At 36.5% G+C, this 27,456-nt stretch overlaps 1 protein-coding gene and 1 long non-coding RNA gene across 14 annotated transcripts in view; both read right to left on the reverse strand.

Moving 5' to 3' along the window:
* SLIT2 (slit guidance ligand 2) overlaps window positions 1–27,456 on the reverse strand; it is a 266,328-nt gene that overhangs the window by 122,754 nt on the left and 116,118 nt on the right. The gene's annotated exons all lie outside the window — the stretch shown is intronic.
* Window positions 4,044–21,207, reverse strand: LOC308056416. The gene is made up of 2 exons (XR_013924824.1): window positions 11,595–21,207; window positions 4,044–11,548 (listed from the first exon to the last, which is right to left on the reverse strand). It is a non-coding gene; the product is annotated as an uncharacterized lncRNA (long non-coding RNA).

Below are 27,456 nucleotides of genomic sequence, written 5' to 3' on the forward strand. Positions count from 1 at the left end.
TGAACAATTTGTCAAGGGACAGCCAAAATTTGGAAAGTAAACTAGAAATGATCTTGCAGATCATTAATGTTAAATGGCACTGTGCTCGCTCTTCCTTCACTTGAGTTGAATGATGCAATTTGGGGATTGTCTCTTGAGACAGGCTGATTGCTTAACAAGACAGATTTATTGTACAGTCTTAGCTTTATACAATATGTGTGTAGTCACATAATATATGTTAGGCACTGATGCTTCAGGCTTTGAGGCTGTTTCCTGTCAGTGCCAAAAAGTACGTCAAGAACAGTGAAAGAAACCAAAGCAAATTAGAAAGGGATTACCATGGATGAATAAAAAAACCTGACAACAGCTAAGCTACCATCATAATTACTGCTTATCAAGATGACCAATATTATACCATTGTTTTCCTGGGCTTCACCCATCTGGTTATAGCCATCTGTCATTCCTGATACTGTAATATTTTTCATAGAAACACTGTTTTTGTTTTACGGGGTGCTGGATATTTTGGTGGTTTTACTCTGTGTTTGTACAGTGCCCAACACCACTGGGTTTCCAACCCAAAGCACTAAGACTTTAAGCAGTTGTATGAGTAAACTAATAAAGGAAAGGATGACAAACATGTGTGTTCATATCATCCTTCACTTTACTGATAACAAAATACAAAACAGTAAGAACAACCTGAATTATGTAACTGGATCCTTTGGGGGGACTGGATTTTTTTGTTTATTCTAATTCTAGTATGTCATGTATGTTCTGGTTAATAAAGGTCAATTAAATTCTCTTCGGAGAAAAGGGAAAAGAAATTGTTGGGAAACTTCAGGGCAATTACTGATATGAATATTCAAGTATTCTGGATCTAAAACTTCCCACTGACCAGGATTAAACGACATTAATACTCTAGCTGAGCACCTCAGAAGTCTCAAGTTCCTGTTCAAGGGCTCCAGGCTTCTCTTTCTTCTTGAGCCTGCCTTCTCTTTCTGTGCCTGTTCGAGCCACTTCCTCCAAACTCTTTTCACCAGTTTTTTCCCTCTTAATGCCATGCAAAGAATCAGAATTTCAAGAGATGGTTTCCTGTTGTAAAAGGAGCTGAGAATACAGCAAAGACAGCACAAATGGTCTGTAAAACCAGAGCAGTGTACCCTAGCTGAACACTGGAGCCATTCAGAATTGAACACCCTTGTAAAAATGGTAAAAAAGCGCATAAGCAATGAAAAGAAAACTGGTAATTCCAGAATGAACTGATCACAACCAATTTCTTCACAATCTGCAAACTAAAAAGAACAATCCAGGACAAAAACCTGGAACAGTGCTCCCAAGTGTAAGAATGTGCAAAATCCCATTTTATGTTATTGTCCTAGGTGTACACTATTGCCACAATACCAGTATGTAAACTACATTTAGCGTGGAAACTACATTTAAATGTTCTAGGAAAACTCATCTATAAAATAATCTATGCAAAGCTGGATTTAATATTATTTAAAGAAAAGATTGTATTGCTATTTCTGCCATATTCATCCTTCCCCCCTACCCCCATCAAAGTCACAAAAAAGCGCAGCTGCTTGCACTAGTATTAATTTTCATTCAGATTTTTTTTTTTAAAGCTTGAAGTCCACAAAGCTCAGATTTTCTGTTCCAGGACTGCACTTTTTCACTGACAGTGTCAAAGAGTGTCCACTCTTAATGGCACTTGAAAATCTCATCTCCCCTCCCTTCAGACCTTTTTCCCTATCTGTAGGTTTTCAAGGTGTTTTTTTTTCCGAATTGCTTCCACGCCAAATTCTTTCTATTCAAGCATTTTCTAGACTCTTCTAAGTAGCTGATGGAGCTTCTGCTCAAGTAAATATCCAGAAAATTCTACTGAGAAGTCCTAATAATTAGGATAAATAGCAACTGTGCATGTGGCATGAGTGGTTTTTTTTTTAATTAAGGAGGGGGGGTTTGCTTTGTTATTTGGAGGCACAAAGGTAGTTGGATGGGATGGATATCAGCTAAGTAATTGCAATGAAATGAGAGCACAGCATACCTAGGATAAATTGGGGAGGCACTGATGTCTCCATTCAAAAGCTATCATACACTCCTTGTGGTGTGTAAACAGATGACTTCAGGACAGAGAGGTCTAGGTAACCATACAGAGACTAACGACAGTTACGGTAATGGAAGCAAGAAGTATTAAATGCACTTAAGAAAACCCCAACAAACAATGCATAACCTTCCCTATTGCTTGCAGACTAATACTGAAATATACCACAAAACATTTAAATACTTAAAATGATTGCATTTTTTTAAAGCATAAATTAAAAAAAAAAAAGGACATATAAGAAATAAGCCTAAATGTCAAAACATGTTATTGCACTGATATCAATAATAGCCATTAAAGGGAACTATCATCTTGGCACTACACAGCCAGGCCTGCTGCTAAAGCTGTCTGTGTAAATCCATTTGTACTTCTAAGGAATTCAGTAAGAGTTTCATTGGCTCAAAAATCCCAGGACATGTATCTTGCAACAACCAGCACATGTATCTGTACTTACTCTTTTAGCTGAGTAAGAACAGATCTCCTCTGAGACTGGGACCAGCTCAGAGATCTGAGATGATCAAATTTAAATGATATTTACACAGATTGCTGAGAAGGTGTGAGTATTTGCTTCTACACAGGCTCCACTGCACTTGCTATCTACTGCAGTGTGGCTAATTCCCACTCATGCTTATTCTTCTGTTGCAGTTCGTATTACAGCACACTGTTTTACAGACCTGCAGTTTGCAACATCTGTAGCAAAGGTCCCAGAAATTGATTTAGAGGCTGAAACACAACCATATCCAACCCTGCCTCTACGCACGGCTATATATCTTTGTTGGAAGACTGACACATGGTCCCCATATGCACTGGTGATAACGCAAACCTGCCAGGCACAGGTGTACTTACAGCTCCAGATGCAATCTAATGATGGATAGGAATAACCCAATCATACGAACATTTGTATTTGTAAACCCTACCTAGTGCTACAGACAATATGTCTACATTTCAGTGCCACATTTCTTCAAGGATATCAAGATGTTCCTAAGGTATGACAAGCATATGATGAAACTTAATGGTATATGAGATACAAAGACTGCTTTCTGAAGCACAACTTAATAGTTGGAAGTTTTAAAAATTAATTGCTCTTCTGGCAAACCCAAAGAAAATTAAATTAAATTAGATACTGGAACTTTTTCATTACAAGGCTCTGGCAAAATACAGTTAATAGATGGAAAGCTTTCTGCAATTAAAAGTGACAGGTGCATTGGTTTCTCTAAGCTTTTAAATCACATCTGTCAAAAGGCCTACTAAAATGCATTTTTTAAGCCAATCTATTCAACATTTATGAATCAAAACACTGTAGAATTATTGAAGATACATCACTTAAGAAAGTCACAGCTTTATGGCAGTAAAGAGCTAAAATTTCTATAGAGTTATACATCTAAGGTATTTAGGACAATGTAGTAAATCACAGAGTAACTCTATATCCCGTTCACATTCACTTCATTTGTCAGCATGATTTTCGGCTTTAATTCTTAACCAGTGCACGACAAATACACAACTTGATTTCCCTAATTTAAAACCAAGATGTTTGTAGTAAATTCAGGTCAGTCAAAACTTTAACTATCTACTCTGCACATTTAAGGTGATTTGGAAGTGAGATGGATCTCACAGAAATTACCTGTCTTGAAAACAGGCAGAAAAGTTTGATTTCAGCTGCCGCTGTGCGACAGAAATCTGTTTTCCATAAACACATATTCCAACAATGTGAGCAAAACCACTTATTGCACATCTCTCCCGCTATCCCCAGACATGCCCGAGAGCATCCTTGACTTCTCAATCCTCACCCACAAAACCAGGGAGTAATTAAATCACTGTTATTTTTTGACCTTAAAAGAAACCAACAAAACCAAAACTCAAAAAAACCCAAATCCTGTGCCACCCCCCCACCCCCCCAACTTCCTAATGATCATTTCAGGGTTTTTTGGTTTGGCTTTCACTTGAATTTTATTTTGCAGGTTTTTTGGCTTTTTCTTTTTTTTTTTTCTTTAAAAAAAACCCAACAACAACCAAACCAACAAACAAAACCAAACAAAAAACAACAAACTAACCAACTACCCTGATTTTGATAGGTTAGGGATGATGTATTTTTCAGGGAAAGATCCTCATCCCCACCAATTCTGAAAACAAACAAAAGCATTACTCTTCAAAGCTCTTAATTATTACATAAATTAAAATCTATTACACTCTCCTAACATGGACTGTCACAAGATGAAGTGCCTAGGTTGTGGTACAGCACCTTCAGAGATGTAGGATCGAAAAGTACACTAACTGTGCTAAACATAGCTCTTACAAACTGCAAACATACAAATAATCTCATCCCAATTCAGGAAAGCACTGAAATACAATTTAAAGTATTCACTTAAATCCCATTGAATTCATTGCAACTACTCACATGCTTAGGGTTAAATATGTGATCAAATGTATCTTTGAATCACAAACAACTTACTGAAAAGCAGCAGTGAACACATTTTAATTACAGGTTTCCTTAATTTAAGTGTATATGAACAAAGACAAAATACACCTTAGAGGGAGAGGCAGAACAAGAAAGTAAGAAAATAGTTTTCTTCTCCATAATCATTCTATAAATTATCATCTTGTCCCATGACAAACTACATATAATATTTCATATTTATATTAATATATATATATAATTAATGTATTTAATTTATAGATTTATACTTATATAAATACTTAAGGTAAATAACACTTCAGGCAACAGGACTACGTACGTGTCCTTAACAAAATAATCTTTTATATTTAAAAAAATTCAGGGGTTTGTTGCTGCTTTTTGTTTTTCCTTTGGGGGGTGGGGTTGGATCTTGCCAAGTTCTCAGTTACCCCCCGCTACAAAAATAACTTTGAAATTGCATAGTCCTCACACGCTTCTCCCTAGCATTCCTTATGACAACATTTAAAGGATTTTTCTCAGAGACAGAAATCTCCTCCAGCTCTTGGCCAGATAGAAGACAGCTTTGGGGCAGAAGGTCAGTATTTCAGGAGGACTGACCATTCAAGACAATACTATATTTTAAAATTTTGTGTCAGGTCTATGTCCTGGCAGAGTAACACAGGAATTGTGCTACCCAGGACAGCATGGTAGGTGGTAGGTCTTCTGGAAAGAATCAAAAATACTTAAAATATACACTGGAAGAGCTACAGTAAACACAGATAAGGATTCATCCCTGACTTACAACTGAGTAAGCCTGAGAGCTGGATTACAGTGGTACTGTATGCTTCAGATATGCAAACTAAAAATACACTAAACACCAAAGGAACCAAGAAGTCATGAGGATAGGTCTACAAATGTTTGCTCCAAACAGGGATAAAAATATTCAAATATTTTCCCTTAGTATCAATTTTAACTAGATTATGGGTGAGAATGAAAGGTCTGCAATATGTGAAAATGAAAAGATCAGATTCAGCATTCAGTAGTGATACAGAATATGTAATTCAGTTCCTGATTTGCAATTGGTTGGTTGTGGGATTTTTTTGCAGTTTCTTCTTACGTGTCGCTTTCGCCCTCTGTTAACCATCTTCCCATCCATGTCTATAAATAATGAAAATAAGCCAAATTTTCCTCACTGATATCATGTATTACACAAATATCTCAAGGGAAAATATGTCCAGTGATGTTTTGATGAGCTGTACTAATTGAGCAGTTTATCCAAACACAAACAATCATATAGAAATATAGACTTGAAAAGAGATGCTATATAACCCCATCCTAAACAGAACTTAAAATCCTGGTACTCCAAGGAAAAGGACTTACCAAATTCAAAGCCAGCATTCAAAACAGCATGGCCATACAAAATAAACCATAAGTTTTTGTCAGTCCCATTGATTTTATTCAGGTGTTAAGTCTACACTTAAAAATAAATGGTCTGATGAACTTTAAGATATATTTTTTTTTATCTTGAATTTCTGTTTTAAAATTCATTTCTCTTTAATCTAGCTGAAATTTCATTATGGATACATATTATTTGTAATACTGACTAACAACTCTTTTTATATAGAATAGAAAGAAGAATCTTACATAGACTTCTGTATACCTCCAGCAATTTCTACTTGCGGGGGTTTCTTGCTTTGTTTTGTTTTTTCATTAGGGACACACTTCTCTTCCAGTGGAAAATTACCCTCCATGTATGTAAACACATGTGTGGTAAAATGCCTGACCTGAAGAACCAGTAAGTATCTCACAGGGTCTGATTTCCACAGTATTTTCAATATTCATTATTCCCTTTTTACATACAAGCAACACAAAATAGAGAATCCCAGCTGAGGCAGAGGTGACATCTTAGCTTGCAGTTGAACAGAGAATTGCAGAAAAAGCATTTAAATAACAAAGGGAAACTGCCAGATTCTTTAAAAAATAAAACCAGGATAAAACTCTGGGGTAAATGCATTAATGATGAAAATCACAACAGCTAGGATTACAGTATAAGGATTTCATATTACTACCAGGTATGTACATGTCTAGTAGTGAACGCTTTTGTCTTTTATACATTTATGAGCAGATGAAGATTATAGTAATAAATCCCTACGCTGAAATAAAAGTGAGCTTAATCTTAAGATTAGGAATCTAATCTCCATCAGAAATAAGATATAGGAGGTCAATTTGCTACAGGCAATGAGACATTCTGTACTGTACTTAATGCATACTCCTGCACTGCAGGTGAAGTATTAAAAATTTTCAAGCTGACACAAAAAGCAACAGATTGAAAGGAAAGTTTCATTAAAAGAAACAGAAGATGTCAGCAACCATCTTTGACTTCAGGTTGAATTTTGGTCATACAACTCCCTGGTATTCTTCACTTCACTTTCCTAACTAGTTCCCCTATGGATTAACCTCTTCTCACCTCTGGTTGTACATACACTGCAAGATGGAGCTGCTGGCCAGTTCATTAGAGCAGCTCCTGCTGTTTCTTCCACAGAAGAGGAGGCACCTCTCAGTTACCATACACAGGCAAGCCCAGGTCGACATGTCTCCTAATAACTTCTGACAGCTTTGATCAGGCTGGTGGGTCATACAAGTTTCACAGGCAAAAAAAAAAAAAAAAAAAAAAAAAAGGCAGGAACTTTGAAGTATTTCCTGCTGCTCCTTTGGAAACTGAGTACCATCACTTAGTAATTCACGCACCATAGTGGTATTAGCGAGGGGAGAGAGTGGGGGGCTGGATTTGGGGGCTTTTTCTGTGTGGCGTGTCTTAAAGCAAGAAAAGATATTTTTAAATGGAATGCTTCAGCCCACTGCTAGAAAATTTATGTTTTAAATAACTCTGCTAGATAGTGGTTCAAACATAATATTAAAGTAAGTTTCCTGATTCAATACTTCAGTTGCCTGTCTCTTTCTGAGTGCACAATCAAGCCAAGGTTGACGAGAAGCTTTGCTTTTGCAGCTTCAGCTTTGTAAAGCACTTGAGGCTGTGCGCTTCAATTTTCCAGTGTTGCTCTGTGTGGTGTGGTGGCAAAGAACGTGAAACTGCATTTAAGCATTTGAAACGGATTCCTTGGTGTCCAGCAACACTTCCCACTGCTCGGCTCAGTCTCTTTCCTTGACATCTCTGGTGGCCAAGCCAAAAAAGTCAACAGTCTGCAGTAATGAATGAATACTCCAAGACCCTTTCATACTGGTATAGCTGATTGTGAGAGGCCTTACCTCATTTCCCACACATTTTCTGACCCATTTTGTCTGCCTTTTCTCAGAGGGGTTTTGCCTGTTATATTGTGGGCTAAGCAATAAACTAATTATCTTGTTCAAATCCCTTTGCAATGCCTCTAATCCTATTAGTTATAAGAATGTGTGAATACTGATTGCACAACTTTAAAAAGGAAGCAACAAAAAAGAGACAGGGGGGAAAAGCCAAAAAGCAGGATCCAGGAGGATCTGCCAGCCACTTCACCCTTTTGAGAGCTGTCAGGATGCTCAAGACTCCTGTCCGTCACAAGACTGGACACTAAACAGGACAATTTGTAAGCTTCATATTTCCATTTTCCATCTGTCTGTCGCATCTGCCCCAGAGCTGCCGCTATTATCTAAGGCAGCTCCAAGCCCTTTGCTCACAGCAGAACTTGCTGACCCTTGACTCCAGTTAACAGTTACATTTTCTCTCTTTCCCCTTTCATAATGAACATTTTAATGAAGGGGATGACAATATTACAATGTGTCAAAGAAGCCATATGAAGTACAGGAAATGAATGGATCTTAGTGTAGGAACCTATAGGCCCTACGAGTCCTATTTCTTTTCTTCAAAGAAGCCTCACAAGTCTTATTAAGAGCCCTCTCGCCCTCTTCCTCAGCTGAAGATACCGGAGCGGTTGCCTCCTGCTGTCCAGTACTGAGTGAACTTTAATCACTTTTCCTATTTTGTTCATGCTGGGGAAGGAGCCAGGCTTCAGTGAAAAGCCTGCAGTCACAGTCGATGTTAAAGAGCATGAAATTTATCTGACTTCCATAAAAGATGAGCTCTGCCCTTCCATTCCTGCTTTTGCTAAGCTGGCTGCTCCGGGGACAGCCATTCTCTCCTCCAAAAACAAATATTTGCTTTTAGTGTGGATGGATGCTGCTGCCTAGGAGCGCCTTTTCCCTTGCTTTTTAAACTGTAAACTTAGTTGTTTCCACCTACAAAGAAGACTTGTGGTCTTGGGAAAGAAATTTAACTTTATCATTTAGACATGCTGTTTTGCAAGTGAACGTTTTGAAAATGCAAACAGTTCCTGTTTTACATGAGTAATAAGCTCTGGCTAATTGGTTACCATAGAAGCAAAATCACCAGAATTCTCAGAGAGCAAGAGAAAGATTTACCTTTTTTTTTTCCACTCCCTCCCTGCAGAAGCCTGCATGTCAGTGAATATCTAGCCCTTAGGATAAAATGCAAACTTTGTTTTCTCACATACTATACTTGGAGATTTGAGACACTGTTTATCTAATGAAGATTAAAATAAATTGTATTATTACGTAGTATTCCATTATTCAATTTAAAAGTCTTAACGTTTGGAATGGGCTCTACCATCTTTGGAACTCATATTTCCATTATTTGTGCAATGCTTGCTTCCCTTACAACAGCAAATTAACAACACATTTGTGCAGATGTTGGAAGGATAATTCTTACAATACATATCTTTTCTAAGGATCAACACATTATAAATGAGTATTTTCAAAAGAACTGTCTGTGTGACTTTAGAAATGCATATTTTAGAAATGGCACCACTTTTGTGTCATTTCATTGCTTATATATTTCAAATACAGTAGAGAAAAGGAATGTAAAGAACCCCAAGACAATTCCGGAAGTGATTTACACCCAAAACATTCTATGTATATAAAAACCTGAAAAGCAGTAACAAAATTGTATCCATGGGCTTGATAATAAAAAGGTTGTGTTAAAAAGAAATGAAAAGTGGTACTGACCCACTGACCATCCGCTCTGCATCCCATAACCCCATCTAATCCCCAATTGATACTGACAACTGCAATGACAAGGGCTAAATTGGAGCCATAAGTGGGAGTAATGATAGACTGCCACTTTAGTATGTCAGCAATTTCCAGATTAAAATTAATACCACACAAACACTCTCCAGTGAAGCAGAGACTTAGTAAAAGCAAAAGCAGTGCTTCTTTAATAGTAATGCCTCCCAAAAATGTGCCACAGAAGCCAAGACCAGCACCCAGGGCCAGCAAGAGGTTTGCTGTCTGACAGCAGGAACAAGATGCGCAGGGGAAAACCGTTCCTGCTGTACTTTTAGTTGCGACCACCTAGGGGCACTCAGCGTCCTAGAAATGTATCGCAAATATCAGATTTTGATCCAGCACCGTTCTGGTGTAGAGCACAAAACATATTCCCTGTTAAGCATCCTGCCCATATTCTACTTAACAACAACGATGAGTATTGTTTATTGGTACTTTATTACTGGCAGATAACCAGCCAGACAGCTTTGTCCCCTCTAAATGCTTCTAAAGAACTTTTTTTGATAAAGGCTTTAACATAGCATGAAGTTTTTCAACTAATAGGCAAAAATACACAGACCATATCTTTTGAGAAAGTGATTTCACATTTTGAGTCTGGACTTCTTCCAAACTGCAAAGTAACTACAAACTCCATGGAAAGCTGTCTGGAGGGAATTCTCTTAATTGTAATTCACTACAGCTTTGAAAAGAACATGGCAAAAATGGAAATGAACATAAAACTGAGAAAGCAGCACAAGGTCAAGAGAATTGCAATTCTTTCTTCTTCACATACATTCTTCCCTTTCTACTTCATATTGTATATATCCAAAATGTAAACACAAACAGAACTGTATTCCTATGTTTCGGGATCCTCTGAATTCTTTCCAAAAATATTATTTGGTATAATAAGTCTTCCAAATTTTCCTCAGAAAAACCTTATATATGTTCATTCATGCAATCAGCAAAATAAAGTTTTAGATTGAAGTGAATGGTTCATTTAGGCTAAACTGCAGCAGCCTACTAGGCAATCCTATCTGATATTTTATGGTCAAGTTTTATAGCATGAAAATTCTGACTTTCTGCCACATTTTTTTTCTGTTCAAACAGGGTTCACTTAACAAGCAGAATGCAGACCTGCTGCTTTCCCTTGTGGCCAACTTCACTTGTTCAAAGTCTTTGAGAATCTTGGAACATAGCAATAGCTCTTAAAGGAACTTTGGCCTGCAGCTGTTATTAACTAGCTTTGGACGTATGGACCTCCGTTGACAAGCACCTCATGTGGAGAGGTTAAAAAATTGCTACCATATGCTTTCAGCTTTTCTAACCTACCATGTAAACGCTGAAGAAGAAGAAAAAAAAAAAAAAGAAAAAAGTGGCAAAACCCCCTTTCATTACTTTAAAAATACAAATCAATTTACACATAAACCAACACTTCTTTCTATCTTATACTGCCTTACAGTTATGAAATATATATTTCATTTTTACAGTGGTACTGTAGTGTTTCAAAGGCAGGAGCTGATTCCAATGAAAGGAACAACCGGTTATAGGTATAAAGATCTCAACAGGCTTTATTACTGGACACAAATTAAAAGCCACCACACTCTTAAAACCAGCATTATAGAACAATAAAAATCTGTGTCATGAGAACTTTTCTACTGCACAGAAAAGCATTGTCTCCTTAATGAAAGCTAAAGCTAGCACTGCTTATTACTTTAGCCTTACGTGCGTGTATGTTACGTTAGCTTTCAATTATGCAATCCAGCTCATATTCGAAGGAGGATCTGTATACCCAACACTTTGTCCCTTTTTTACAGACGGATCCACTGCTTTACCAAAAGGTATCATCTCCCTGGAGAAATACAGCCTTATCATGTGAGTAATACTTTCCAGAGAACCCTGCTCACTCCCTGAAGTACTTGTACCACTCCTTGTACCATTCACAGCCTGAAGTAGATATTCAATATTTTTAACCTTCTTGAAATGAAAAAAAAAAAAAAAAAAGAAAAGAAGAAAGAAAAAAGTTTGATGAACTCTTACATCTCTGTTGTATAGATTTCCACGTAATTCTCTAAATACCTTAACAGTGTTTAGTGAAGAGCTCAGTGGGTCTCAGTTCAGCATACATAAGAGCTGAGTCCACAGATTTCAGATTCTACAGCTACTGTACAGATTTCCTTAGTTACTGGAGAACGCCACTCAATATCAACATAAATTTAGGTTTTAAGTTGAAGTTATCGGTGGATTAAAATGGCTATCTAGACTGGTAAAAATACTAGCATGTAATCAATCACCTTATGCTGGACAGTTTTCCCATTCACGCTGTAGCCAAATATTCTAAGCAGTAATCAACAGTAAACCAGAAACAAGTTTATGAATCCAAGCTACTGTTCTAGTGGATGACAAGAAAAGCCCAAGAGACTTAACTTCTCTTCTACCAAAATGAGCCTTACCTTCAGGTATTTAAATCCAGGCCACTTTTCCCAAAATCCAGGGATATTCCATGTGTCAGGCATGCTATTTCTCAGATAACAGTATTTGCATTAGAAATATTATTAGAACTACCAAGAATCATATTTATAGGTGCAGAAATACAGCATTTCTGTCCAACCCAAGAGCAAACTGTAGATCTATATGAAATGTAGCCACTAAAGGATAATTTGCTGTCTGTCTTGAGTACCTGATGAATCCCATTATCAGGTTGCCCAAATACATATTTAATACTTTTATAGTAAAATAATAATAAAATAAACATTCATCCCGCGAAGTACATAAATACAGTAATTTCATTTTAAGAGAGGAAGAAATGGGTCAGTGCCAAGGGACTAGCAGTGGGGGTCATCTCACCTCTCTTTAGCCAGCTGAAAATCAGAAATCTAGTCTTAAACCAATGTCTACAGAAAGGTGAAGTCACCTTTAGAAGGCTAGCTTTGTCTTTATCTCCGCATTTCAGAATACAAGAAGTTTTGAAAGTGAGCTTGAACTCAGCACTTCAATTTCAGGAAGGTCAAGCCAGAAATCCCCACAGAGTGACCCTGGCACGCTGCCTGGCCCAGGTCACGAAAACAGCCCATGTCAGTCATGTACTGAACTGATGTCTCCCAAATACCAGGATAGTTCCCTAAGTGTTTGGACGTTATGATATGGCATTCTCTAATGATGCTGGTTTATCCAGAATTTTTCTGAGTAGTGGAAACAAACCAGCACTTTTCCCTCCTCTAACCAAACTACAGGTGTCTCCTGAACTCCACAGACTGCTCCAAAATACGACAGAAGGACAGCCCGTATTAGAAAACCCATGACCACTCAAAGCTAGAGACCTTGTCAGCTACCAAAAAGTCTTACTCCCTCCAAGACACTTATTTGATAACTTTTAAATAATAACAACCAGCTCTATATATCTTTGTTAAATACAAGCAACACAACCTACCCATTCCCCAAGAGGTGGCCAGGATTAGCATCCTGTAGCATTTGATACTGTTTACAATTTAGGCTTATGCTTTGGTCACCAATACAGCAGATTTTTTTCATTTGAATTAATAGCTGGATCAACAATTACTGCTTGAACTTGCAAATCTGCTTATCACTTCAGGCTCAAAAACATTCCTTTCCCACAAATTAATTCTACCCATATAATACAATGAGAAATTGCTAAGACTTACAAACTATAGTGCTATTGAATGTCCACGTAAACTTTCTTGTGAAGCTGGCCAAAAGGACTTCTTTTGAAAGAGAATCTGTTACCTGTTATTTATTAATTTATGGAAGCATTTCTGAAGAAATTGAAGTAAAATGGGGATGGGGGGATGTCAGTCAGTTGTGCATTTGGTTGCTTTTGTGTGCTTGTTTAGTTGTGGGTCTTTTTTAATCTGGAATTTGGACAAATTCTTAGACAGCCCATGTCTTCCAGGATTACACAGCTTTACCACAGAGGTACCCCTGAAGGGAGCAATCCCCATTCTCCACTACCTGCAGGAAGACATAACGCAGGAGGTTCATGGAAATACTCTGTCTCTGCCAACGCAACATTCCCTGGCACACGGCCAGCAGCCTGACTGCCCTGGCCCAGGGGAGCTCTGGGGTTGCTCTGCTGGAGCCCTCCCTGCCTCCAGCTACCCCAGCCACAGCCCAGGAAACCTGCTGGGAGTGGGGCAGCCGTGGGAGCCTCCACTCTCCTGCAGAAGAGTCAAACACAAATGTTTGAATATTTTCAGTTTGGAAAAATGTTCAGGGTGGACCTTCCAGGAACGACTTCAAAACCTCTAGCCTATGGTTTTCTCTTTGAGAAAAAAAATATATATAATTAAAGTCTTTCAAAATAGAAGATTCAAGAAGTTCCATTAACATAAAAGTCTTGAAGTGAAATTTCACTTACTGGAATTTTCCCAATATCTACTAGATAATACTCTAACACACTTTTCCCTTTATTTTGGATCTCTGTACCATCAGACCATTTAAAAATTAAACCCCACATACTCAGAAAAGAAAAAGATACATTTTCATTTAAAATACTAACAGTATTTCAAAAACGTATAGGCAACTCTAACAGAAAAAACGGAGATACTTTTCAAACCTTTCAATAAATCTCCTGTCATTTTCCAAAAGAAGTATCAGCCAGCTAAAGTAACCAATTAAAATTTATCTGCCCTCCCATGCTGATGTATGGAGGCTACATCATCAGTAAAAATACCATTCATATTCTGATTGGCATTCCTCCCCATATAGTATAAGGATTTAGCTGATAGTACATGGTGTAAGTTATCTCCCTTTATTTTTCATAAACACTTCATTGGTATTGGAATTTTGGAAGAGAGACCTTTGTTTTAACAAAAGTTAAAAAAAAATCCTTTCTATACTGCTATCTTCATATGTTTCTCTATGTAACACTATTGAGTGACTCACAAATATTTCAGTCTAAGAAGTTGACAGTATTCACAGTAGTCCTTTACAATTTCTTCAGTATAAGTAACCCAAGAATTTTAATTAAGCTTGGTAAAAATAGGCCACAATACTTAAAATTCAAAGTATTTTGCCACTGGTAATGAGAGTGGGAGAGCCACAGAAGGGCAAAACAACATCTTGACTAGTTTCATAATATTTTTATATTTTAACTTAATGTAGGTTTTAACTCCATAATGGAAGTCTCCATGACCAAAATATTCTAGGTCTTCAACCTACTTGCAGACATAAAACAGAGCACTCAATAACTACATTGTACATCAGATGTAAGACGTAGTAAGCAAATAGTCAGCTTCTTTAGAGAACAATGCCTTTTTATTACAATGAGAAATATAACACATTTCCTACATATCATAGTAAAATGTATATTTGGACAGCATCAGAGCTAAATATAGGAGAAACTTCTGATTTAGGAGGAACATTTGTTTTATCTGAAGTTAATAAAGACACCATGGCCAAGATACAGCTCTGTTTTCATCAGTGAAAGCCACAATAAGTTGAAGTTCAGTTACTGTAAATTTAACAAATTTAATGAACCCGTTCCATTACCTGAAATACCTGGATTTTTTGACAAAACAGGATTGTCAGTTTACAGCAATTTTTTTAAACTTCTACCTTTCTGTTCATGTTCTGAAGTAGTAGTACCATTTCTAATGAACTTATGAAAAATTCTTTAATTCATGCATGATTTAACATCAGCACAAATTTGCCAATATGAACAGTTCTAGATTGAGATGAGAAGATATAGCTCTTTAAAGAACCGGCATTCTTTAATAGATTATTCCTTTGTGTTGTGTCCTAGGTTCAGATTTAAGTCAGGGTGACTATTACAGCAGGCACCTCCATCACTGGCAGGTGTTAACTCTGTCTCATGCAGCTAATCACCATGCAGGCTTAGCCTATTTATGTGAATGTCAATAGCATCGTACAGTGTCACACAACTGACTAAGCAAAGATTGAAAATCCACTATTCAGCAATCATGACTCCATGGTCACTTGCACAACTATTATGTTTCATGTCACAGATATTATAACAATTGTGAGAATATACTTTATGGATAACCAACAGCTTTTTAAAGTAAATGCATCCCAATTTCCTGTTCCAACAAGCAATCGGAACTTATTTCACAGAGAGGTGATGAGTAGATATCATTAAGAAAATTTATGAGGGTTTTTTTTCAATAATTATTGTTTTCCTATGTATAATTCTTTTGCTACTTATTACATGTTAGCAATCAATTTTTCAAGGATGCTGGCATGAAAGCTCTTTGGAGATTCCAGCAGTACTTCAAGGCATAATTATCCCTTGTATCTGCACAATGTTAAACTAATTGCCCTCAAATTTCAAATGCAGTATCAGAAGCCATGTGATGGTTTAATTTGAGCTCTGCCTTGTGACCGTAGCTCTGTCCAAAGATATTGGCAACAGTGTGCATGTGTCTTATTCCTTGAAACTTGCTTTCATAGCTCCATGAAGTACGTTGATTTGACTGTTTATGAGAGAGAAGGAAAAAGAAAACAACAACTAGAGTCATACTAACATGTTAAACAACTGTCAGGGATATTCTACTTCATAGTAACAAAAGTCTAATTTCAACACATACGTCCACAGAGTTAATGCTTGAGAAAAACAACAACATTTTTAGAGGAGTCATCACTCTGAAGTTGTCAGAGAAATATGAATGACAAATAGGCACAAATGAAAATAACAGAACTCCAAATTCTGACTTTATCCTTTAATGTGCTCCTTTAACAGTCATAGACTTCGATGGGATACCAACAGGAACACATTAAGAACAATTTCTGCTGGATTCTGATAAGTGTGATCTGTCCTGCATTTGAAAAGCAAAGCAATCATGAGTTTTGAAATGACAGCAAAGATGTGTCATACATGCCATGAGGGCACACGCAAGTTCTACAAAAACAGCAGAAGAAAAAGGAAACTATGCCATGGGGAATTTCAGATGGTTTCATGTCAACTTTTGTCAGCAGTAGATTTGATATACTGCATTACTGAATCACAAGATGCTTATCACCTTAAATCAGGTTTTCTCTTTCCTGTGCACAATAGAAATAAATAATCTATTTATCATTTTTATTTCTGAAATCTTTGGAAAAAATTACACAACTTGAAACAAATGGAAAGCTAAATGATAAACTGTAAAGGAATATTTCTTATTTCAGTACTTAACATCTCCCTTTCCAAGAATGAGAATAGAGTGTCACAGACATTCCTTTAGATTAACTTAATTATAACCTTTTCACATGCAGGGGCCTAGAGACAGACTGCAATCAGTACCAAGGTTTCTGATCTCATCTTTATGTCTACCCAGTCAACCCTGTTTCCCACATACTTCAACCCAAGAGTATTTCTGCTAAAACATTTTCAACTTAAAATTTAGTGCAGAGTAGAGCAGCAGTAGCCAGCCTAGCAAGCGCTGACCTGAAGGATTCAGTTTCTAGTAAAATAAATGGTTTAAACTGCTAAACATTAAGAAAAAAACAGAACTGTACGGTTTGAGGCTTGATAGTGATTCCAAGGACAGCATGTAAGCATATGTAGAGAAAAAAAAACCCTAAATAAAAGTAGTTTAAAAAAATTAATACCAAACTCTTTAAACACTTGCAATCTAGCAAACTATGGAATGCTTCAGCAACAGATCTCTCAGCTTTATTCTCGTTTACTTAAAGTTAGTTTAAAAACTATTAAGAGATTACATAGTACTGAAAAATTCCATGCAAATATATTCTAGATGACTGTGATATGCTTCTCTATTTCACAAATTCAGGAAATATTAAAATGCATTATGTAACTCCAATCTATTTTAAAGAGCACTGTAACACCAAGAAACAGCAGGTTTTGAAATTGTAGTTGAGGGTGGAGGAGAGGAAGGAATAGCATGCATCTGCTTCTCTAAAAAAGGAACTTCCATGCAACAATTTAATTCTTGAGTGTCTGAAGTGTAACATGGTGAGAATGTAAGTCACATGAGAATTTTTCATCATACAATTTTGTGCATGATTTCTAGACATGACGTATTATTTTACTGAACAATAACTTAAAAAAAACCCAACAACCCAAACCTCTACTGCATGTGAAGCCATTGATAATTAGCCTGATTACTTATGTCGGACCCTTATTTGGTTGAGTTATAATCATGACTTATGGCAGTATATAGATCTGCTGAATATTGACTGAACTGTTTTCCTCAATCTCATAAAAACTGAGACAGAAAATAGAAAGTTAGACTATAAAATGCACATTTCAAATCCATATGAGATAGTCCACCAGCTCTAACAATTAAGAAGATGCGGAAGACAACAGATTTGAACAGTGTTTTCAAAAGTTTTTAGTGTTTTAGTAAGTTGCATGAAGTCTCAAATAAGGAGATCCCCTCCCTCTCACAGGCTATAAAAAGGGCTGAGGAAAAAACATGGATGGAAAACCAGAAGACTCTGGAGAACTATCTTTCTGGCTTGTATTGTTAATGAAAGCCTGCTCCTATGATGCAAAATTTAGAAGCAGATCTCTCCCCCAGCCTTCGAGTCTACTAGTTCTAGTGGTTAAAGTCTCTTCTACCTGGGAAATGATCTTGAATGGAAAACATCTGAACTGCCAGACACCACATAACTCTTGAAAGCACTGAGTTACCAAATCAGAATCATATGGGCTATTGGTGTTGAACTGAAACCAAGCCATGCCCGAATCTGGCACCCAAAATGGCAAAGAGATCAGACAATTATTGACCAGCTCAGAGAGTCTGAGAAAAACATTCAACAAAGTATGATTATGCGTCAACACATGACCATAGTTAAACTGCCTACACACGTAATCAGCAGGGACCTCATACATCTTATTTGCATCAACTATAAAACAGAGACCTGACCAAACCTGAGCTCTTAAAAGATGCTGAAGTACTACTAGTAATTTGTAGGAGTTACTCAAAGAATCAAGACATTACATGACTGCTATTGTCCCAATAAAACTTCGGAAAACAATCTGAATCAGTATTTTTATGAGGATGTAATCAAGGTAACTCATCAAAATGCCATTTCAACAGAGCATTAGGGCTCCGTTGACGTTTTCTTCAGGAGCCCCAAGATTGCTAGGGAAGAGGCAAGTGTACCACATTTCAGTATTTTCTCCTTGAAGCCTAGATTACATCTCCTGGAAGCGCCTGACAAAGTAATTGACTGAAAGTAAATTCAAGTTTCCTGTATTTGTTTAAAGACACCTAAACAGGAAACATGGGAAACAAATTCACAAACAAAATGTGTCCGAGGGAGAGAGGCACAGATTTATCCTGGAAGAGCTGCTGAGGACCACAAAACACAGAGAAAAGGGGGTTTTTGAGCAGGGCTGTGGTTTGTAAGCTCTCAGGAAACTTCTCAGGCCAGAGATGGAAAATGTCAGGACCATGGATACCAGGGTCCTCAGAAGTAACAACTCTTTGGAGGATGCTTATAAGCCCCTGAGCACTCTTCAAAAAGCTGATTATCTTATAAGAGAAGAAAGTCTTGCAAAATACACACCGTTCCCTAAAACAAGCCTCAACTTCAGATTTCATCATGCTGTTGAGATTTCCCTTTTCCTTTTCCTGAGGGTGAAATGAGGAGGAAGGGAAAATGGGGAAAAGCACATGCATCCTTTTGCAAAACTTTCCATGGAAATCACTTAAGGGTAGCTGTCAGAGTGGCTATCTGAGCTGTCAGAATGCCTCCTCGTATATCAAAGTAGGAATGAAAGCAGGTAGCAAGGAAAACTGTAACAAATTCCTACTGGGTCAAGCTATAAATTTCCATACTAAATTACACAATATTTTTAGTATTATTTTCCCTATTACAAAGAGCTGTCCCTTAAAATAACTAAAATACAAAATAAAGTCCTTTCTTGGCCATTATTAACAGTCTTTACAGTTATGCTCAAAAAAAAATATATTCCACATGGATTTATTTTACTATTTAAAAGCAAAGATTTTAGTTCAGTAAGAGAATACTCATCAGATCCTACCTTAACTTAAATAAAATTTTAAAATGTCATGCCAGTGCAGAATGGAAATGAGGATTAATTTCCCCATGGAAAATACTTAACATACATAAGATAGCAAATGGAAACAGAACTGCACTAATGTATTGTACGTTCTGAATACACATACATATGTTATTACTTCACACTTCCATCGTGCCTCTTATCTGATAATCCTCAAATGTGTTTAAAACATTAATGACTTTATCCTCACAGAAGCTCTACTATGCTGGAAATATTTTCCTGTTGATTTTATGTCCCTCATGTGAGCTTTCTGGGCACACACTACTTCATTGTATCTGTCCAAACAGTGCCTATCAATACCATGGAGAGACCATCATTAGCAATTTCACAATAATTAATAAGTCACTCTGGAACACTGAAATTATGCACTGTGTAAACACCCAAAAATTACTTATATGCCACAGCTATTATAAAACCATACCATACTCCTTCCTGTTTCTACCTACTTCTAACCCTTCATAACTCTACGCCAGAGCTGGTTTTACTGTGTTACACACCACAGAAAAACTACCATGGGAAAGAATATGGCCACTACTTCAAAGAATTTACAGCTGAATTTAAAGCAAAAAAAAAAAAAAAAAAAAAAAAAAAAAATAGGCAAGAGAAGGAAGACAAAACATGATGTGAGTATAAACCCGCACATTAGTGGTATTTATAATTAAAGCTATTAAGACACTGGCAAGTTCTCTTCTGTCCCTCTTACAAAGATCAGTTATGTGTGAAAGCCACTTAACTTGGCCTAAATGGCTGACTAACACAAGGGACCTTGAACAAGACAATAAAACCCACTTTTTGACAGAAAAAAAATGCTTTGGGATTATGTAAATTGTTTAATTATATATGGTCTCTTTATATGGGCATTATATAGACTAGAAAAGGAGTTTAAATATTAAAAGCATGACAGTTTCTCAGCATATAAGTAAGGCTTTTCTAGAATTTATTAGTATATTTAAAATTTACATTACTCCTCACAGGATATCTACATAGGTAGAAGACACTGGAAAAGTTGGAATTGATGAACACAAAATTTCAGTATCTAGGAGGTTATCTCACATCTGGCTTTCAGTGCACTTCTTGGAAACTGGACATGGTTTCAAGCAGCACTTGGAAGGCTTTGTGGAGCAGCAGCTCTGGTCAGGCTTTGTAACATAAGCCTTCATTCTCCACTCATGGAGTCAGAGAATTCATCATCTGAATCTGGATCCCAAAAAACTAAAAAGCTGAGAATCATCCAATTACATTAGGTTTGCACTACCACAGTTACCATGAGTATTGCCATGCCTTCAAAGAACAGGAAATAGTATTACACCAAGTATTCAAAGCAAGCATTTCATTGCCAATCCCTGCAAGCTACAGCAGAGTTATTTCTCTGGCTCAGCAAACTTCTATCGCTTATAAATATATGTGAATTAACTGGAGTAGTGCTCATTAGGTTATTTAGATTGCAAGTGCGTACATGAGCACTTATTGGGAATAAGAAATAACACATCTGTTTTATTAAAGATTAGGTAAATAACTTCTAAAGAGAGAGAACTTAATACTTTCTAATGTCTGTGCTGTATTGTCTTTGTGCTTCCGTATCAGTTACTGCATTTTCAGCTTCAAAATTTCTTTCTCGTTTCCTACACTACAGCCTCACTATATCAATTCCAGCAGTACACATTGTGACAGATTTTAACCATGTTATATAAACTGAGGCACACTGCACTTATCAAACCCTGGTCATTCAACGAAATTCCAAAGACCCTTCTTTGCTGAGGCACTGAATAGGTAATCAGTATGAGCTAATGTCAGGAACAGCATTGCTGTGTGCTAGGAGGAGGCAACACTTGTATTATAAATGGACCAAGTGATAGCAGGAGGCAAGGAAGTGACTTTGGGGAAAAAAACCAACCACAGAACAGCCACATTCCCATGTCCTCAAAAAAAACCCAAACAACAAAAAAACACCCAAAAACCCCACCAACAACAAACTCAAAAAACCCACACGAACAAATAATCCAGAATCTCATTATTTAAGAATGATTCTGCACTGTAAAACACAGTCTTAAAGTTCAATACACTTTTATATAAGATACCCAATAGCCTATACTGACAACCGTTCACAGACTGTGAATCATTATGGTATGCTTTTCCACAAAGCAGCACACAGGCTTTGAAGTGCTGCAACTGTTCACCACAGCAGTAGATCCATGACCAACTAAATCATTTAATCATATACAATATTTTCCTATACATGCAGGTGCATTAGCACATTTGTATTCAGCATGTCATAGGACATGGATATGCCTCCAATGGCTTTAAGATATCTTGCTCCAAAACCTCATGAGAACACACTTGAAAATTTAGAATTCTTATTCTTCTGCTTTCTATTTCTAATCTGCCCAGACAGAACTGTACTTAAATTATTTAATCAAATGAATATTCTACAGTCCTTGCTAAGTCAGTCTTCAGCCATGAGTCATTTGCTCCAGTTTTCTTCAAGCTTGTTCTTGGCTTCAGCTGTTACATAATAAATAATTTACATAATCCATAAAACTGCTTACCTATAAACACAGTTGCATGAAGGGGTTTTAGTAAAGCCTCTGCAACTGCCCACAAACTGAGTTTGGTACAAATACAGGAAAACTGTCTATAAAATTAATTCCTGTGGAAGAAGAGTTGAAGAATCCTCTCAGAGTTAAAGCAGAAGCGAAGCTCTGAAGCCAGAATCTGTTTCTATACAGAAACTACTTTGACAGCATTTGTAATCTTTAGAAAGTTATTTAACACACACAACTTTGCACCTTAAGCAACTAAGATGCTTAAGTATTTGAGGTTTCAATAGTGTGGGAGGAAATGGACATGCAATACGTACATAATGCTTTCTTCATTATACAGCTTGTCAATGTTATCCTGGAGAAGATTTACAAACTGATGTCCTAAGAAATGCAGAATCTGCATATTCTGAAGACACCAAAAAGTATTTCTTTAAAAAGGAACAACATAGGCAAGGATGTGACCATATGGTCTTTGGCAATCATCTACAGAAAGAGAGGAGTTTTAGAAATATTAATGACCTAGGTGTCTTTTGAGATGTACACAGAAAATAGTTCTGACATAACATAAATATATTTCACCTAGAAATTATTACTTAAAATAGTTTCAAGCAAAGTGAAGCCCTCACCTGGCAGTGAAATGAGTTAGATGACTTAATAAATTCTCCACTGCTGTTTTCTATTATTTTAATTTATAAAAATATAGATTAATTTGGACAGGAAGGGACGTTCAGAAATCACTAGTCCGACTCCCTGCTCAAAGCAGGTCTAATTATATCAGGTTGCTCAGAACCGCACTCAATTGGGTCTTGAAGACCTTCAAGGAAAGAGATGCCACAACCAGTCCGGGCACCTGCTTGAGTGTTCAGCCATCCTTCAAAGTGATTTTTTGCCACCTAATATATAAGCAGAATTGCATATATTCAGCTTCTCTATTGCCTCTTGTTTTATTGCCTTGCATCTCTGAGAAAAGCATGGCTGCATCTTCTCTGCGTCCTCCCATCAGGTTGCTGCAGAAAGCAGTAAGGTCTACCTTCACCTGCTCTTTTCTAAGCTAAACAGCCCCAGTTCCCTCTGCCACCTGTGCTCCAGCTCCCAACCACTGCGGTGTGATCTTTTTCTAAGGAGAAGCCCAAAACTGAACACAGGTTTTGGATTATTTAAGAATAGACATTGAAAAGACTGCTGACTGAAGTACAGCTTTAAAACATATCCTAAAAGGAAGACAGCATTAGTATCCCACATTTTTTTTGAAAATCTGTATCATCTTCCAGATTTTTAAATACAGAAAATCAGTATTTTCATAATTAAGCATTTTAAAGATTCAAAACTTATCTAAAGAAAAATTAAATTCTGATCAGAATTTTTGAATAAATTATAACATACAGTCACAAAGTATACCATTCCAAACAACGCTATGGATGGCAACTTGTCAGTAGAACTTAAATAAATCCCAATTCTACATCTTTTGGGCACTAGGAAGTTAGACATTAAGATGACCATTCCACAAGATACTATGGATGACACATAGAATCTCTATGGAGACCACTTCAAAGGCCAATTTCCCACATCCATAAAATCAAGTTTAAATTATGTTCTGTGTGGGTCTTTGTATGTGATACTGTTACCATGAACAATCAAATTCCATTACAGATCTTTGAGCAATTGTTTTCCATTTTTTGAGTGAAAAAAATATGCTCTCTAAATAGTTTTTTATTTTTCTTTTGATTTTACGATATTAACACTGATAGACATTAAAGATTAGCTGAAAAGGACTGATAGAGCATTTCTATGCACTTTTATTTCACCTCAGACTTCAGACATGACCTTTAATCCTTGTACCTATAAAACTTCCCTTTGCAACTTGTTATTTTGTCCATGATCAAAAATTGCAGAATCAGATCTATTTTGAATTTATCTGCATTTTTTTCCTTGCTATATCCAGTTTCACAACTGTGATGAATTCTCTTTAAAGCAACTAGTGAAAGCAATGCATCTGAGCTGTCACTTCTTTGGAAGTCAGCTTACATATTAACAGAAATTAAATTAAATTTATTGAATTACAAATTACTTGTTACCAATTACAACTTACTATCATCTCATAGATGAAAGTAATGCTCAAGCCTCATTGTTTGTACATTTTGGGATTTGTTTTTAAACTGTTTCCTCTATTGCTCATGATAAGTCAACTTAAATGGAAGTAACTTCTCAGAACTGCATACAGTCATGAAACAAGATGGAAAACCTGAAAGCACGTGGGACTTGCAAGACCTTTCAGCACAGTTCAGTTTTCTTCAGGGCTCTGCTGAAGAAAATCAAGACTGATCTTTGACATTACTTTATATGAATTACACCAACAACTTTCTGCAAGAATTGTCAAATTTTGCAGATTTTCAGATGTCTTTCACCCCAAATGATGCATTTCTTCATGCACCTGGAACGTGACTAGGATTTAACTTTAAAAGGTCACTGAAGTTTTATACTTCAGTTAGGCCAGACAAGGATAAATTAAAAACATTTAGCTCCTTCCACCTTCAGTGGCACTGGCACTGTTTGCAGCAGTATAAAGTACACAATTTTTCTAAGAGCAGTATAGAAAAACTAGGCATTTCGAGTGAGTCTGGTAAAGAGACTGGTGAAGAGGCCAGATCTGCTTGCCTACTGACAAGCTTGTATGAAAAGTGACATATTTTCCATGTGATACTTCAATGTGTTTGCATTTAAGTTTTGTAAACAAGAAAATCTTTGCTTCTCCTGCTCTTAATGGAATAGTTTTAACACTAATGTCCAGGCAACATTTAAGGTTTCAGTGAAGTACTGCAGAAGTTCTATTGAAAATGACAAAGTCTGATCATGGAAGTGGAGTGTTTCTTTTAACTCCCATTTAACTTCAGTTGTTTAAAATGATTTTGTCTTTTTTTAGGGGGGAAAAAAGTGTTGAAAAAGAAACTGTATTTAGATTTTGTTAACTGGATTACTTCTTTACAAATGCTTACTCTAAAGAATGCTGGACACCTTGTTATGTCAGTCAGTCACTCACTGAGAGCCTGAGAGCTGCAGCTTTCTCTGAGGTCAACAGGAACAGTGAGTGATCAGTTCTTTGAAACTCAGGTCAGGTTTTTCCCTTTATTGTTGGATAGCTTTGAAAATGTTTGCTAGATGACAGATACATATGACTTGATTTATAGCACCTTCTTCCCAAACAACCCCCACTTTTTTTTCCCTGCAGTACGATTTCTTTGCTCTCCCTCACCTCCATCATTCTATACCCTTCCTCAGTAAACCAGCAATTTCAATATGCAGTTCTCAGAGCTACAGAAAATTGTTAACTTGCATGCGGTACTATGGTGAATATAGGCTACAGCAGATTAAGTAGATCTTCGTACAGTAAAACATTCAAATACATGCTAACGTTGACATTCTACAAGTGTGTCATCAAATGAAACCTTACAGAAAGATGTTCATCTTTCCTAAATATTTTTGGAGTGTACTAATCCTGTAACCATTTAATTGTATGCACCCAACAGGACTTCTATTACTAATTTCAATAGAATCAAGATTTTATCCTCTAAATTCACAGCAGTTACACTGGATTAATCATAGCAGCTATTTTAGGCACCTACAGATAACTTTGCAACAACAATATACTCATTAGTATTTAATAATGCAAATTTTTCTGCAATTTTTTTTTTTTAAACAGGAACAGAATAAGGAAAAAGTGCATTCACTCTTGCTTCCTCATTCTCTTGCTGGTTTAGTTTCAGTCACAGAAATAAATCGCTTTCAGCAATACTTGTGTGACTGGATTTGTGCAGGTGTAACAGGTCATGACTTGCAGAAACTCTATTATAGGAAAGGATGAGAGAAGAAAATGTACATCATCTCTTTTGCAACCTAATTTCAATCTTCTAATCCTTATGTTTTTGGAAACTGTTCTAAAAAATGAACAGATAAGCACATACTACTTTTCCTGCCCCCCCCCCCCCCCCCCCTTTTCCTCTCAAAATAATGGAGTAGATTGCCTTTCCAGTCAACTGAAGTTTTTTCATCAATTCACGTTGACTACCTCTTCCTTTTTTTCCCCAGAATAAATTTACTATCTTGTAGATCTATATTTGCTAATGTGCTCAGCTTAGTAAACTTAAAATGCATGTATTTCTTGCACAAAAATGGTTTTCAGTTTTTCCAGTGACTGTGTTCAATGCATATTTTAAGATTTGCAAAAAATTTATTTCCTGAAATCTAATAAGCTTGTGATGTTAGTATTCTCCTAGCCAATTCCTTGGAATGCCAGTTTTCAGCTGCTAGATCCACATTTTCCTATTCTCACATTCTCAAGTTTTAATAGTATGCAGAACTAAAAACTAAACGTTAAGTTGCTGTAGATCATCTCACCAACTTTATGCTTAAATCAACCTGTCACTGGGCAACACTACTGATCTTTTTGACTTGCAGAATATGGAGTCTAAGTATTATTTCAATTGTTAACTTATTAATTTTCACACAGGTGGGCCATTCTTGGGCCAACATTTGTGGCACACTCATCTGGTGTCATCTTGAGGGTTTCCCACTAAAGATGTAACTTTGCTTGCTCAACATATTCTTTCATGTTTCCTCAAGTGTTTGCAGCTCTCATTCTATCCAATACCATTTCCAGGGCCAAATTTTTCACTCTTACTCATACAACCACCTGTGACATCTTACCGATACTTTCCTTTACCCTCTATGTATGTATGTAGGCCTCAAACTGCTACTCTACTCACATATGCCAAAACCCACATGAACTTTCCACAATCTTCCTCCTGATCCTGTTTCTGTCTCCAGCTGCAGGTTAAATTAACCTCTTCTCTACTAATTTATGTTTCAAGAAAGAACTAAGCAGTAAGCAATCCCTGAAAATCTGCATGAATAAAAGGAACATTATTTTCACCCATTTTCAGATGAGTAAATGAAAAGAAATTTATAAAATGCATCAGTAGTGTTTGTTCTTCTTTCCTGCATACTCAATGATCTCTGTGGTTGTACTCATCTGAAATCACAATAATATAATTTACAGGAGTAGATGGATTATAACTATTAAAATGTCAAAAATTTGCAGTATTTTTTAATACAATATGAATATGTTCATTTCTTCCCTAGAGCTAATTAGCTTTCTTATTTACAAGGAAACACCATGTTCTATTACCATGAAAAGATTGTTACTTGGGTAAAATATCAAACAGAATAGATTTGTAAAGGTGTTGTAAATATTTTCTCTAAAAATAACACTGGATAAGTTTATCTTGGATACAGCTAAAAGCTTAAATGGACATTAAATTAACATTCTCTGAAGAGTTACACAAATGTTAAAATTTCTTTCAATTCCTGTGGGAAGCAAGAAAATAAGCACTGTTAT

The sequence above is a fragment of the Falco punctatus genome (genome assembly GCF_963210335.1).
Source record: "Falco punctatus genome assembly, chromosome: 1".
NCBI lineage: Eukaryota > Metazoa > Chordata > Aves > Falconiformes > Falconidae > Falco > Falco punctatus.